The sequence below is a fragment of the Heterodontus francisci genome, chromosome 19, assembly GCF_036365525.1.
Source record: "Heterodontus francisci isolate sHetFra1 chromosome 19, sHetFra1.hap1, whole genome shotgun sequence".
Taxonomy (NCBI): Eukaryota; Metazoa; Chordata; class Chondrichthyes; order Heterodontiformes; family Heterodontidae; genus Heterodontus; species Heterodontus francisci.
In genome coordinates, this window is record NC_090389.1 from 42,447,141 (window position 1) to 42,459,214 (window position 12,074).

The following is a 12,074-nucleotide window of genomic DNA, read 5'->3' on the forward strand; positions in this document are numbered from 1 at the left end:
CCTCAGCACGTAGTGACACTTGGAGTTTGCATACTGGATGTCTACACACAGCTTGATGCAGCCGCACACGAAGGTAGTCATCAGGATGAGGGCCACGTTGGGTACATTTTTCCTGCCCTTATCCAGAGGTTTGAACATCGTGTCCCTCCGTACCCGGTCCATTTTGGATCCCCACATGGCTCGGGTGACCGCCACAGCACAGGAGTGGGGTATGGGCCAGACCTGCGCCACGTACAGCAACAACGTGAGCGCCTCGCACCTGATGACCAGGTTCTTACCCACAATGGAAAGAGATCGCTGCTCCCACATGCTCAGCTTGTGTTGTACCCTGGCTACTTGCTCCTCCCAGGTTTTGGTGCACATCCCGGCCCTTCCGAACCATATCCCCAGCACCTTCAGGTAGTCTAACCTGACGGTGAAGAGGACAAAGGATCGGTTAGCCCAGTTCCCAAAGAACATGGCCTCACTCTTGCCGTGGTTAACTTTGGCTCCTGAAGCCAGTTTGAACTGGTCGCAGATGCTCATCAGTCTGCACACAGACAGCGGGTCCAACAGAAGACGGCGACGTCATCCATGTACAGGGAGGTTTTAACCTGAGTGCCTCCACTGCCTGGGATTGTCACCCCTCTTATGCTCGCATCCTTCCTAATAGACTCAGCAAAGGGTTCAATACAGCAAACAAACAAGACAGGGGAGAGAGGACAGCCCTGTCTGACTCCAGATTGGATCGGGAAACTTTCTGATTCCCACCCATTGATTGAGACTGCGCTACTGATGTTTGTGTAGAGCAGTTTGATCCAATTGCAGATTCCCTCCCCAAACCCCATTTTGGAAAGCACGTCCATCATGTAGGTGTGCAATATCCTGTCAAAAGCCTTCTCCTGGTCCAGGCTGATGAGGCAGGTATCCACCCTCCTGTCCCGCACATAGGCGGTCATATCCCTAAGTAGCACGAGACTATCTGAGATCTTCCTGCCGGGTACAGTACAGGTCTGATCGGGGTGAATCACCAACTCCAGAGCAGACTTGACTCGACTGGCTATGACTTTGGACAGAATCTTGCAGTCAACATTAAGCAGTGAGATGGGCCGCCAATTTCTGATTTCTGCCCTCTCTCCCCCTTCCACTTGTAGATGAGGTTGATGATGCCTTTCCTCATGGATTCTGACATGCTGCTGGCTAGAAGCATACTCTCGTCTACTTCCAGCAGGTCTGGGCCGACCCAGTCCCACAGGGCTGAATACAACTCAACCGGTAAGCCATCGCTTCCGAGAGTTTTACTCGTCTCGAAGGACTTGACGGCCTTTGTCAGCTCATCCAGAGTTAGCGGCTTGTCCAGTCTCTCCCTCCTGCCGTCATCTAAGACCTCTATGACAGATGACGGAAGGACTGGGAGGCTCTGCTGTCTGTGGGCTTCGCGTCATACAGCCCACCATAAAAGGATTTGCTGATCCTTAGTATGTTGGACTGCGAAGACGTTACCGAGCCATCCTCTTCCTTCAGGCTGCTGATAACAGAGCTCTCTGTGTGTACCTTTTGGAAGAAGTAACGCGAGCACGTGTCATCCTGCTCAATGGAGCGGACTCTGGACCGGAGGATGATCTTGGAGGCCTCCGTGGCAAAGAGCGAGGCCTGCTGGCTCTTCACCTCATGGAGATACTCCTTGACCTCAACCCCATCGACTGCAGCCAGAGCAGATTTTTCATACTTTTCTGGAGTGGGGACAGATCCCTCTATCTCTCTCTCGCCCTCTGAACACCTTTGAAGATAAAGAACCTCTTGATGGTCTCCTTGATCGCTTCCCACCAGTGAACTGGAGACTGAAAGAGGGGTCTCACGGTCCTCCAACCTTTGTAATCCCTTTTGAGTTCCTCAACGTTCTCTGGGGTTAGCAGTGTAGCATTGAGCTTCCATATCCGCCTGCCAGCGCACTGGTCGTCCACTAAGTGACAGTCGGCCAGTAAGAGGCAATGGTCGGAGAAGAACACCGACTTGACGTCAGTGGATCTGACCTTGACAGCACGGAACACAAACAGGAAGTCAATCCTGGAACGGGCAGACCCATCCGTTCTTGACCAGGTGTATCTATGCTGCACTCCGTCTGCAGGTTTGCTAAAGACATCGTGCAGTTTGGCATCTTTTACTGGTTCTATTAGGAATCTGGACGTAGCGTCCAATTTGCTGTCATCTCTGCTGGATCGTCCAGCCGCATCGGTGATGCAGTTGAAGTCACCGCCTAGGATGACCAGCCTGGACATCGCCAGCAGCAGTGGGAGCTGCTGGAAGATGGTCAGCAGCTCGCTGCATTGAACCGGGGTGTACACAGTGCATTGTTGTACATTATATCTGCTACGAGGAAGCGACCGCCCACCACCTCCTTAACTTCGGAGATGGTGAAGTTATCTCCCTGCAGCAGAATACCCAGGCCGGATGAACGGCAATCATTACCCCCTACCTGGCCCGTGGGACCACCATCGCAACCAGTGCCTTTAGGTGCTGAGGTGTATTCCACACTCCTGTAGAAACAGTAGGTTGGCTTTGCCTTGGTGAGGTAATCCAAGGTTGAAACACATCGCGTAGTGGATTTAATGCTACGCACATTAATTGAAGCAATCCTTATACCCATTTTTTTAAAAGTTAGTTGTTGCTTCCCACACCATTTGTCCTTGCTAGTCCCAGTCCTTCGGGATGTTCCTGCATACCCATAGTGTACGCAAGCTGTTTCACGTTCGTTGGGCTCAGAAACCCCTCCTGGTTTTTCATGCAGGGTTTGTTCCGCTGGGGTGACATCGGGGGGGTGGGGGGGAGTCTTGTAGGCAGCAAGGAATGGTCTGTCCTCTGCTGTTGCCCTCTGTTCCTCCTCGAAAATATCACTGCTCCCGGCTTCCCGGAGCTGGAGTGCGCCAGACGTGTCTTTGCTCTTGGTGTCCCGGAGCTGGGATGCGCTGGCCATGACGCTAGGTGTGGCGCTTTGGGTTTGGGGCACGCCAGGGGCTGGGGGCATTATCTTCCAGCTCCTTTGAGTTCTGCCGCTTCTTTTGAAGCTGCCATCGTTCTGGCACTTCCTCGTCCAGTGACGAGGAGCTTCTGTAGTCTGTCTCAGAAGGTAGCCTCCTCTTGCCACTGGTTTGGGTGGTGGCCTGTTCCGCTTTTGGAGGTTTTTTCTTTGTGGTTTACCTTTGTACCACTTGCCACTGACCTGTTTGTCCATCTGCTGCCTCCTCCTCCATTGATTCTGTCTGTGAAGGAGGGGTTTTCAGGCGCACGGTAGATGCTGGGTTGCTGGTTTCAGCTGCCTGCCCTTTCTTCTCCTTCTCAGGTAGACATTCCTCACTGTGGAGAAGGTTGCTTGTCTCCTTTCCAGCACCCGGACGCCTTTGTCGTTCTTTCCCCCGGCCTTTCCTTGGACCTTGCCGCCTGAGCATAACTGAGGCAACGTTTGGGGCAGGTTTTGTAGAGGTGGCCTGCCGCACCGCACAAGTTGCAACACTTACTCCGCTTACAGCCCTTGGACTGATGGCCTTCCTTTTTGCAGTTCTTGCAGACAACCGTGCTGTAGTTAGCTGCCACGTGACCAGATTTGCCACAGGTGCAACTCTGGGCTGCCCAGCGTAGACCAAGAACCCTCGACTTCCCCTGATAGCGAAGCTGGAGGGAGGGTAGATGATGGCTCCACTGGCATCGACCTTCAAGGTCACCTTGACCTGCCGCTTGCTGGTCCAAATCCCAAAAGTGTCCTTGACATCAGTGCTGCTGCCGGCCCCCTCAACGTACTTGGCGAGAAAGGTGAGTACATCCACCACAGGAACATGGGGGTTGTAGAGGTGAATTGTCACCAACTGGTCACGTTGTGACAGAAGCGTGAAGAGCGGCTCCGCTGTGAGGATCGACAGCGGCGCCAGGTTCCCTTTCTCCTTGAACACCTTCAGGAACTTCATGCATCCCGCCACGTTCCGGAATGTCACGTCAAAGTATCCACTGCTGGGGAAATCCTGCAGGCAGAAGATGTCCATAGCTTGGAATCCGCAGCAATCGATGAGAATTTTCTTGATGAAGAAGGTGCAATCGACCGGTGCATCTCCTTCCTTGTCCTTCACCACCACCCGAATGGTGTTATGCACTCCCTGGCCTGAAGCTCGAAGATTGGTTATAGCCATTTTACTCAAAGCCTACCCAGGATCAAAAGCCACTGATCATGGTTTCTCCTCTGCCAAGTAAGTACTGATAAGAACAGATACTACACTTGATCTTAGCCAAAAGGCCGAGAAGATTTATGCATGACTGCTTTCAGTATAGAGGAAACCTCCATTGTAATGCTTTGCAATCTCAGGCACTGCTGTTCCCCATTCCCAACTGCCCTGAGCTACTCCTTAGGCATGCTAGTTTGTTAACCGTCACATTTAACGTTCCACGTGCCTGATCACACTCAAGTGGTTATAGAACAGGCCTTGTTGGGTCCCCCAGTCAACCGACTTGGTTACTTCAGCGCTCGTGGTTGCCAGACACATCAGCAGTACTGCAGTTTTCATGATCCTGTAATGACAGAACATAGCAGACGCCGGTCTTCACCAGTTAGTCCTTATTATTCTTTGCATTTCCATGCTCCTTGATCTGTATCCAGTGTTTTCACCGGCCTTCCCTTCAACATCCACACATTCAAGTATTGCTGGTCATTGGGACCTCGTAAGGTCCTTGCCAGTGAGGTGTGAAGCCTGGTTTTGCGAGTAGGGCCCTAACAATCACTTGATCCACTACTCCTGGCAACTTTTCCCTGTCCTTTAGAATAACTTCCAAGTTCTGATGTTCCCTACTTAACCACATTTGAATTGCGTCTTCTTTAACTTGCTGCAAAAGTTTGAAAGGCTAAAACTGGGTTTCTGAGAGTTCTACATGGCTCCGGACTTATCTTTATTTTGGAAACAAACTGGAGCTTCATCCCCAGTAGTTTGTGCCAGTATGTCTTAGTTTTAAAATCGCACTGAAAAAATCACAGATTCAAGTACACAAACATCATGCACCCAAATAAAATAAATAAATCCACACACACCCACAGAAAAGGGTAGCACGTGTGTTTAAATGAAGGGAAACAGAAATAAATCAATTATGTCAATGATCCCAATTCTCCCTTCTTCAAATGTCTTGCAACAACTATAATTATAAACTAAAGGAAAAAAAGATAAACTCTCACAAAGCAGACAAACTCCAAGAGATTATGCAGCAGCCTTTCACAGTCATTCTTTGACGAGTATTCTGAACTAGCCGAGTACCCTTTTCTGAGGCCCATAGCTCTAGTTACCCAAGTCTTCATCTTGTCCCAGGTGCCTCGAGCCATTCTCCCTTCCTCTGGTAGGGCTGAGTAAATCCCTGAGCTTAATGCATGGTCTATCCTGGTCTCGCACTCTGACTGCAAAACCTTAACATAGTCTCGCTGCTGCTCAGCTTTGCCACACCTCTGCTTCAACAATCTCTCGTCCGCCTCCCTCTTTTCCCTATCACTTGATGCATCCTTACAATATGCCTTCAGGAACTCCACTTTCCAGCCCACTGACCTGTCTCTTCTATATGTCTGGGTCATTCCTCCCCTCGTTTATCCCTTTCTTTTTGTAATTGACTCTTTGTCCTGTCAACAATGGCACACCTATCTTCCTTCTCTTTCCTTAATTTACCTCAATTCTAACTACGACTGTCTACACTTTTCCTCCTGCTGCTTACACTTAGCCTGATAAGCCAACAGTTAGACTGCTCTCATTTGTCTGTCTTTACATGTGGACCCCTGCATCTACTCTTCTGCCTCACTGACAGGGTCGTCCGAAATTTGTACAACCTGGACCCACCCTATACATTTCACTACCACCAAACAAAGCAAGTTAGAAAGCAATGCTTTCTAATAACGTAAACACTCATCTTTATCGTCGCTTCTTCTTTTAACTTACACCAATTTAATACAACTTCACTCAGATGCTTCACATTCACATTTACCATTCAACAACTTAAAAACACACAAAGAGACCAAACACCAACATAAACATACACATACACAAGTTGCCCTTTTGTTCTTTCAGCAGCATTCTAGACTACTGTGGTACTTCCAATGTAATTGCTACCAATCGTTTCCTGAAACTTGTTTCTATCTCAGGACTTGTTTCTCGACTGGCTGTTCAGTTGTTTCTGCTTTTGGGAATGTTTGTGGACTCGCCAGCAGATTCCCACATAAGAATTGATTATGATCATAATTGCCTTATCCTTCCGACCCTTCTTTTGGCCCTTCCACCATGCTCTTTATGCTTCTGGGGGTCATTAGATTTCCACCCACCTTTTTTCATTTTATTGGTCAAATTTTCATATTCATCTGCTATAAACCTGCTAAGAGACCCCCTCCAGTCCCCAATCTAGGCCTTATGCACTACTGGTCATTCTGTCAGAGTGTGAGCTGCCCAAGCGGTATTGCCCTGCGGGATACCCTTTAAATCCCCTGGGCAGTATTGACCTGCAGGATGCCCTTTAAATCCCCTGCGTAGCTCTACCTCTTGTGAAGGTCTGCTTCGCGGTCTCTCTCAGCGCAGTCTCCTGCATGGTAATGGCCTTTGGGATTCCTCTAAATCCCCTGCATGGCTTCACCTACTATGTGGTTCTGCATTTCGGCTTTCTCAGCGCGGCTGTCTTCCCAGTTCTCTCAGTTCACAACCTACTACTCTGGCGTGCGCTTTGATTGCTCGGCACTTGAGTCTCCAGGTGTTGGTTCTTTGATACCCACTTAAAGTACCAGTCTCACGACTGTGAGGTAAACCTTTCCTAACTATGGGTGGTAAAACAAGAGGTGCTCACCCCTTGATTGGTCTTCTCACTGATGCGGTCCCGATGTGGTGTATCCTGCCAACTACACCAAATGTAAGGGGTGAGGGCTTGCCCCAGTACCCAAAAATACTTCAAGAGTCAGATGTCTTGTACAAATGAGCGATCTTTATTTATGAGCATGCAAGGCAAAGTCCTATTCTCACGAATGATTGTAGGCATTCTGCTAGTACATTGTTCCAGTAGTCATTTTATACAGTAATATAGGCGGTTTACTTGATGAACTGATTCTTAATTACATCATCTCTCATCTATTGCCTTCCCTGATCTCATCCTGCCTTGGTTATATTATTCACCTCAACTTCTTGATTACCCTATTCATAGGATTCTTAGGCTATTCATAGGATTCAGGTGTCTCCCTCTTGAGCTCACTACCTTCTGATTAGGTATTCATATAATTCGTATGTCTAGCAGGCAAGCTTTCTCAAGTTACAGGCACCTAAGGTATGCCAAGTATCCCATGGTTCCTTATGCCAGTCTCCCCTTCATCTTTGTCCTCCTTATCTCGAGAGATAATGGATAAGCGCTGGAGGTGGTCAGTGGTTTGTGAAGCAGCGCCTGGAGTGGCTATAAAGGCCAGTTCTAGAGTGACAGGCTCTTCCACAGGTGCTGCAGAGAAATTTGTTTGTCGGGCTGTTACACAGTTGGCTCTCCCCTTGCGCCTCTGTCTTTTTTCCTGCCAACTACTAAGTCTCTTCAACTCGCCACACTTTAGCCCCGTCTTTATGGCTGCCCGCCAGCTGTGGCGAACGCTGGCAACTGACTCCCACGACTTGTGATCAATGTCACAGGATTTCATGTCGCGTCTGCAGACGTCTTTAAAGCGGAGACATGGACGGCCGGTGGGTCTGATACCAGTGGCGAGCTCGCTGTACAATGTGTCTTTGGGGATCCTGCCATCTTCCATGCAGCTCACATGGCCAAGCCATCTCAAGTACCGCTGACTCAGTAGTGTGCATAAGCTGGGGATGTTGGACGCCCCGAGGACTTCTGTGTTGGAGATACGGTCCTGCCACCTGATGCCAAGTATTCTCCGGAGGCAGCGAAGATGGAATGAATTGAGACGTCGCTCTTGGCTGACATATGTTGTCCAGTCCTTATGCCAGTCTCCCCTACAAAAGTAATAATATACAAATATCCTAATATTGTACAGATTAATTTCTAGGCTTTAATGTTCAAACTTTCCATTTTCTGTAATTGTCCAACAACATTTATTTTTACCAGTTTTGTTCTTGGGGATTAATCACTGTGAACAAAAGCAGATTTAAAAATTTGTTATGGTTAAATACTTATCATACGAATCTCACTTATTGGGCCTTAAAATTAATTACTTTGGTTAACTGTAATATATCTCCCCCTACAGGTTAACATAGTGCTATATTTTTGGAGTATTTTTTTCAAACTACCTTACAGACTTTAAATGGGATTCTTGAGCTTCCCAAATGATGAAAGCACAATCTTTACGTAGCAGTGAATGTACTGAACTGAGCAACAGCGGGGCACTAAAATTGTTCTCCTCTCCCCGAGCAGAGAGGAGAAAGATCAGTTAAGTTTTCTGATATAAATTACTCATACATGTCAGTCATCTATATTTCATGTGGATAGTGAACAGTTTTAGGGCAATGTCCACATTTGTGGGGCAAAGTTATTTTTTCTCCTAATCCTGTCTCTCAGCGCATTTCCAGCTCCGATCTGATGATGCAACAGCTCTGAGTGATTGGCCAAAAATGTTTGCAATAATTTTGTGAGATCATGAACTCCCACCCACTGCAGAGTTCCATCCACTGGAGCAGTTGCAATATCAGGTATGAGCTAGGAATAATTCTGAGAGTGGTGGGAGGGTGGTGGTTACAGCATATTTGTGCCAACCTCGTACACAAACACAAATTCATGTATTCCTTCAAATCAACTGGATTTAGTTACAATGTACCTTTTTATCTAGTGCTTTTAACATGTGCCAGTTTGTGCAGAGTGGGGTCAGAAGTGGAAATAGCTGCAACACTGGGGTATTTTAAGTTTTTGAATTCTTAGCACTTTAGTTTGTCTAAACATTGAAACTGTGCTTTACAACTGCTTGACTTTTAATCTAGAAATTCCACTGTGAATGCTGATCGTATAAACTGCTTTAACATATAATGAAGAATGACTTCTGGAATTCTGAGTGGGAGCCCAGTTCACACATGCTCTCCCACAGACAAATTATTCAAACCAACTGCTCAGCTCATAGTTCGGATGAAGGGTTACTGACCTGAAACATTAACCCTGCTTCTCTCCACAGATGCTGCCAGACCTGCTAAGTATTTCCAGCATTGCTTGTTTTTATTTGCTCAGCTCATAGGGCCAGCTTGTAGGGGAAGGGATAGCCAAGCAAAAGTCAGAGATCTGTTCAAAAAAGGAGAGAGAGATAAACCTGGTAACTGCAAGCCACGCAGTCTAACATCAGTGGTGAATAAACTTCCATGACCACTATCAAGGACAAAATTAATTCTCACTTGGAGAACGATTGGTTAATAAGGGACAGTCGGCGCAGATTTGTTAAGGGCAAATCTTGTCTGACTAACCGAATATGAGTTCTTTGATGAAATAATAGACAGGGTTTCTAAAGGTAATGCGGTTGATGGACTTTCAAAAGGCATTTGATGAAGTACCTCAAAGTAGACTTTTTCAGAAAATAGAAGCGCATGGTATGAAAGGGATGGTAGTAACTTAGGTACAAGATTGGCTAAGGGATAGGAGATGGAAAGTAGTGGTGAACAGACGTTGTTCTGACTGGAGAGGTGTAAGTAGTGAGGCCTGCCAGTGTTCGGCATTACGACTCTTATATGTAAATGATCTGGACTTTAGTAAATGGAGTACAATTTGGAAGGTTGCAGAGGATACAAAACTTGGCAATGCAGGAAATAGTGAGCATGATAGTAGCAGAATTCAGGAGGACATAGGCAGACTGGTAAAATGGATAGACACATGGCAGATGCAATGTGGATAGTGTGAAGTGATGCATAGAGAAATGACACAAAGAGGCAGCATGATCTAAATGGTTCTATTTTGGTGGGGTGGGGGGACATGCTGTTGAAAATGGAGTTTGGGGAGGGAATCGGCAACTGGATCCAACTGCTCTATGCAAACATCAGTAGAGCGGTTTCAATCAATGGCAGGATTTGGAAAGTTTTCCAATCAAATCAGGAGTCAGGTAGGGCTGTACTCTCTCCCTAACTTGTTTGTGTGCTGTATCGAACATTTTGCCAAGTCCATCAGGAAGGATGTGGGCATAAGAGTGGTGACAATCCCAGACTGCGGAGGCACTCATTTCAAAGTTTCCCCGTACATTGACGACGTCGCCATCGTCTGCTCAGATCCGCTGTCGGTTCGCAGAATGATGAGCATTGGCAACCAATTCGAACTGGCCTTGGAAGCCAAAGTAAGTCACAGCAAGAGCGAGGTCATGTTCTTTGGGAATAGACCACTTGAAGGTGCTGGGGATATATTTGGAGGGGCTGGGGGATGTGCCAAAAATGGGAGGGAGCGTATAGCCAAGGTGAAACAGAAACTGGGCATGTGGGAGTGACGTTCACTCTCCATTGCTGGTACGATCCTGGTCATCAGGTGCGAGGCACTCTAGCTGTTGCTCTATGTGGCGTAGGTCTGACCCATACCCCGCTCCTGTGCTGTGGTGGTCACCTGAGCCAACTTTATCTGGATATCGAAAATGGACTGTGTCCGCAGGGACATGATGTACAAACATCTAGATAAAGGGCAAAAAAAATATCCAACTTGGCCCTCGTCCTGATTGTCGCCTTAGTGTGTAGCTACATCAAGATATCTGTAGACCTTTGGTACGTAAACACCAAGTGTCACTATGTGCTGTGGTTGTATTTATCCCGGTGTTGCGCAGGTTGGGTCTGGCCACATTGCCGCAGAACGCTCCATTCAGTTGGACCGTTCCGTACCACCTGTCCCTCGTGGAAAAGTTTGTACAAGAAGCCACATTTAACTACACGTACATCAGGCAGTGGTCCGCACGTAACGTCCTTGAGGCCTTGTGGGAAAAGGAGGTGATGGATCCTGTCGGATGGTTCCTGAACAGACTGTCAAACTCATTTGACAGAATGCCTCATTCTTTCAAACAAGCAGTAACACGTAGCTTGGTTGGTGGTAAGAAGGACCCTCACTGTCAGATCCTTCCTGCATGCTGGAGTCTCACTACCTCTACACTGTCCTCAAGGAGGCCACCTCCTTCTGGAATGTGCCTTTGTAAAGCAGGTCTGGAAAGAAATGCAGTGGTTTTTGTTGAGGTTCATCCTGAGCAGCTCAGTAACACACACTGAGATAAACATCAGCTGCTGCTGGAGGACCATCAACTTGGTGAAAGACGCACTTTGGTCTGCCTGAAATTTGCTGGTCGTCCAGTGCAAAGAGCTGTCGTGACCGAGTGTTTCAGACTGGCCCATTCCAAGGTCCAGGGCTATGTGCTGAGGGACTCACAACTGCCACAAAGGCTCAAGGGGAAAGGCCACTGTGTAAGGCCCTTCTGCCATAGTATACCGAGAGGCTGGAATCCATGTTAAACCCCTCCGGCTTTATGCACCAGAGAATGTTTGACATGGAATATACATTGTAAATATAACCTGTAGTAAGTGTAGTGAGGAACCTCATGGACTGTACTGAAAGGAACTGATCTGTATAGCACTTTATGTAATGTCAAATTTGAACTGTTATGTAATGTATTTTTACAAATTTTATGAATAAAGTATATTTTTGGAGAAAACAGGTACAGAGGGACCTGGTGGGTTTGCAGGGAAGGTGCATATTTACAAATCTTTGAAGCTGGCAAGGCAAGTTGACATGGTGGCTAAGAAAGGGCATGGGATACTTGGCCTTGTAAATAGGGACATTGAATACAAAAACAAGGAAGTCATGCTAAGTCTTTACAAATCACTGGGTAGGCCACATCTGGAGTATTGTGTACAATGCTGGGCACCACATTTTAGGACAGATGTCAAGGCCCTGGATAGGGTATAGAGGAGGGTTATGAGGATGATACCAGGGATGAGGGAGTTCAGTTAAGTGGAAAGTTCGGAGAAGTTGGGATTTCCTTAGATGAGAAAAGATGCATGTTGCATGATGCCTTCTGTGACTGGTGGGTACAGGAGGGTAAAGCGCGCCTTGTCAATTAATAACAGCATCCTGATTTAGATGAAGATTTGTTTTTGGTGGCACTTGAT

General features: G+C 47.3%; 1 pseudogene; it reads right to left on the reverse strand.

The window, feature by feature from the left end:
- Window positions 1-4,142: 4,142 nt before the first annotated feature.
- On the reverse strand, window positions 4,143-4,273 carry LOC137380455 (U2 spliceosomal RNA; annotated as a pseudogene).
- Between the last annotated feature and the right edge of the window lie 7,801 nt (window positions 4,274-12,074).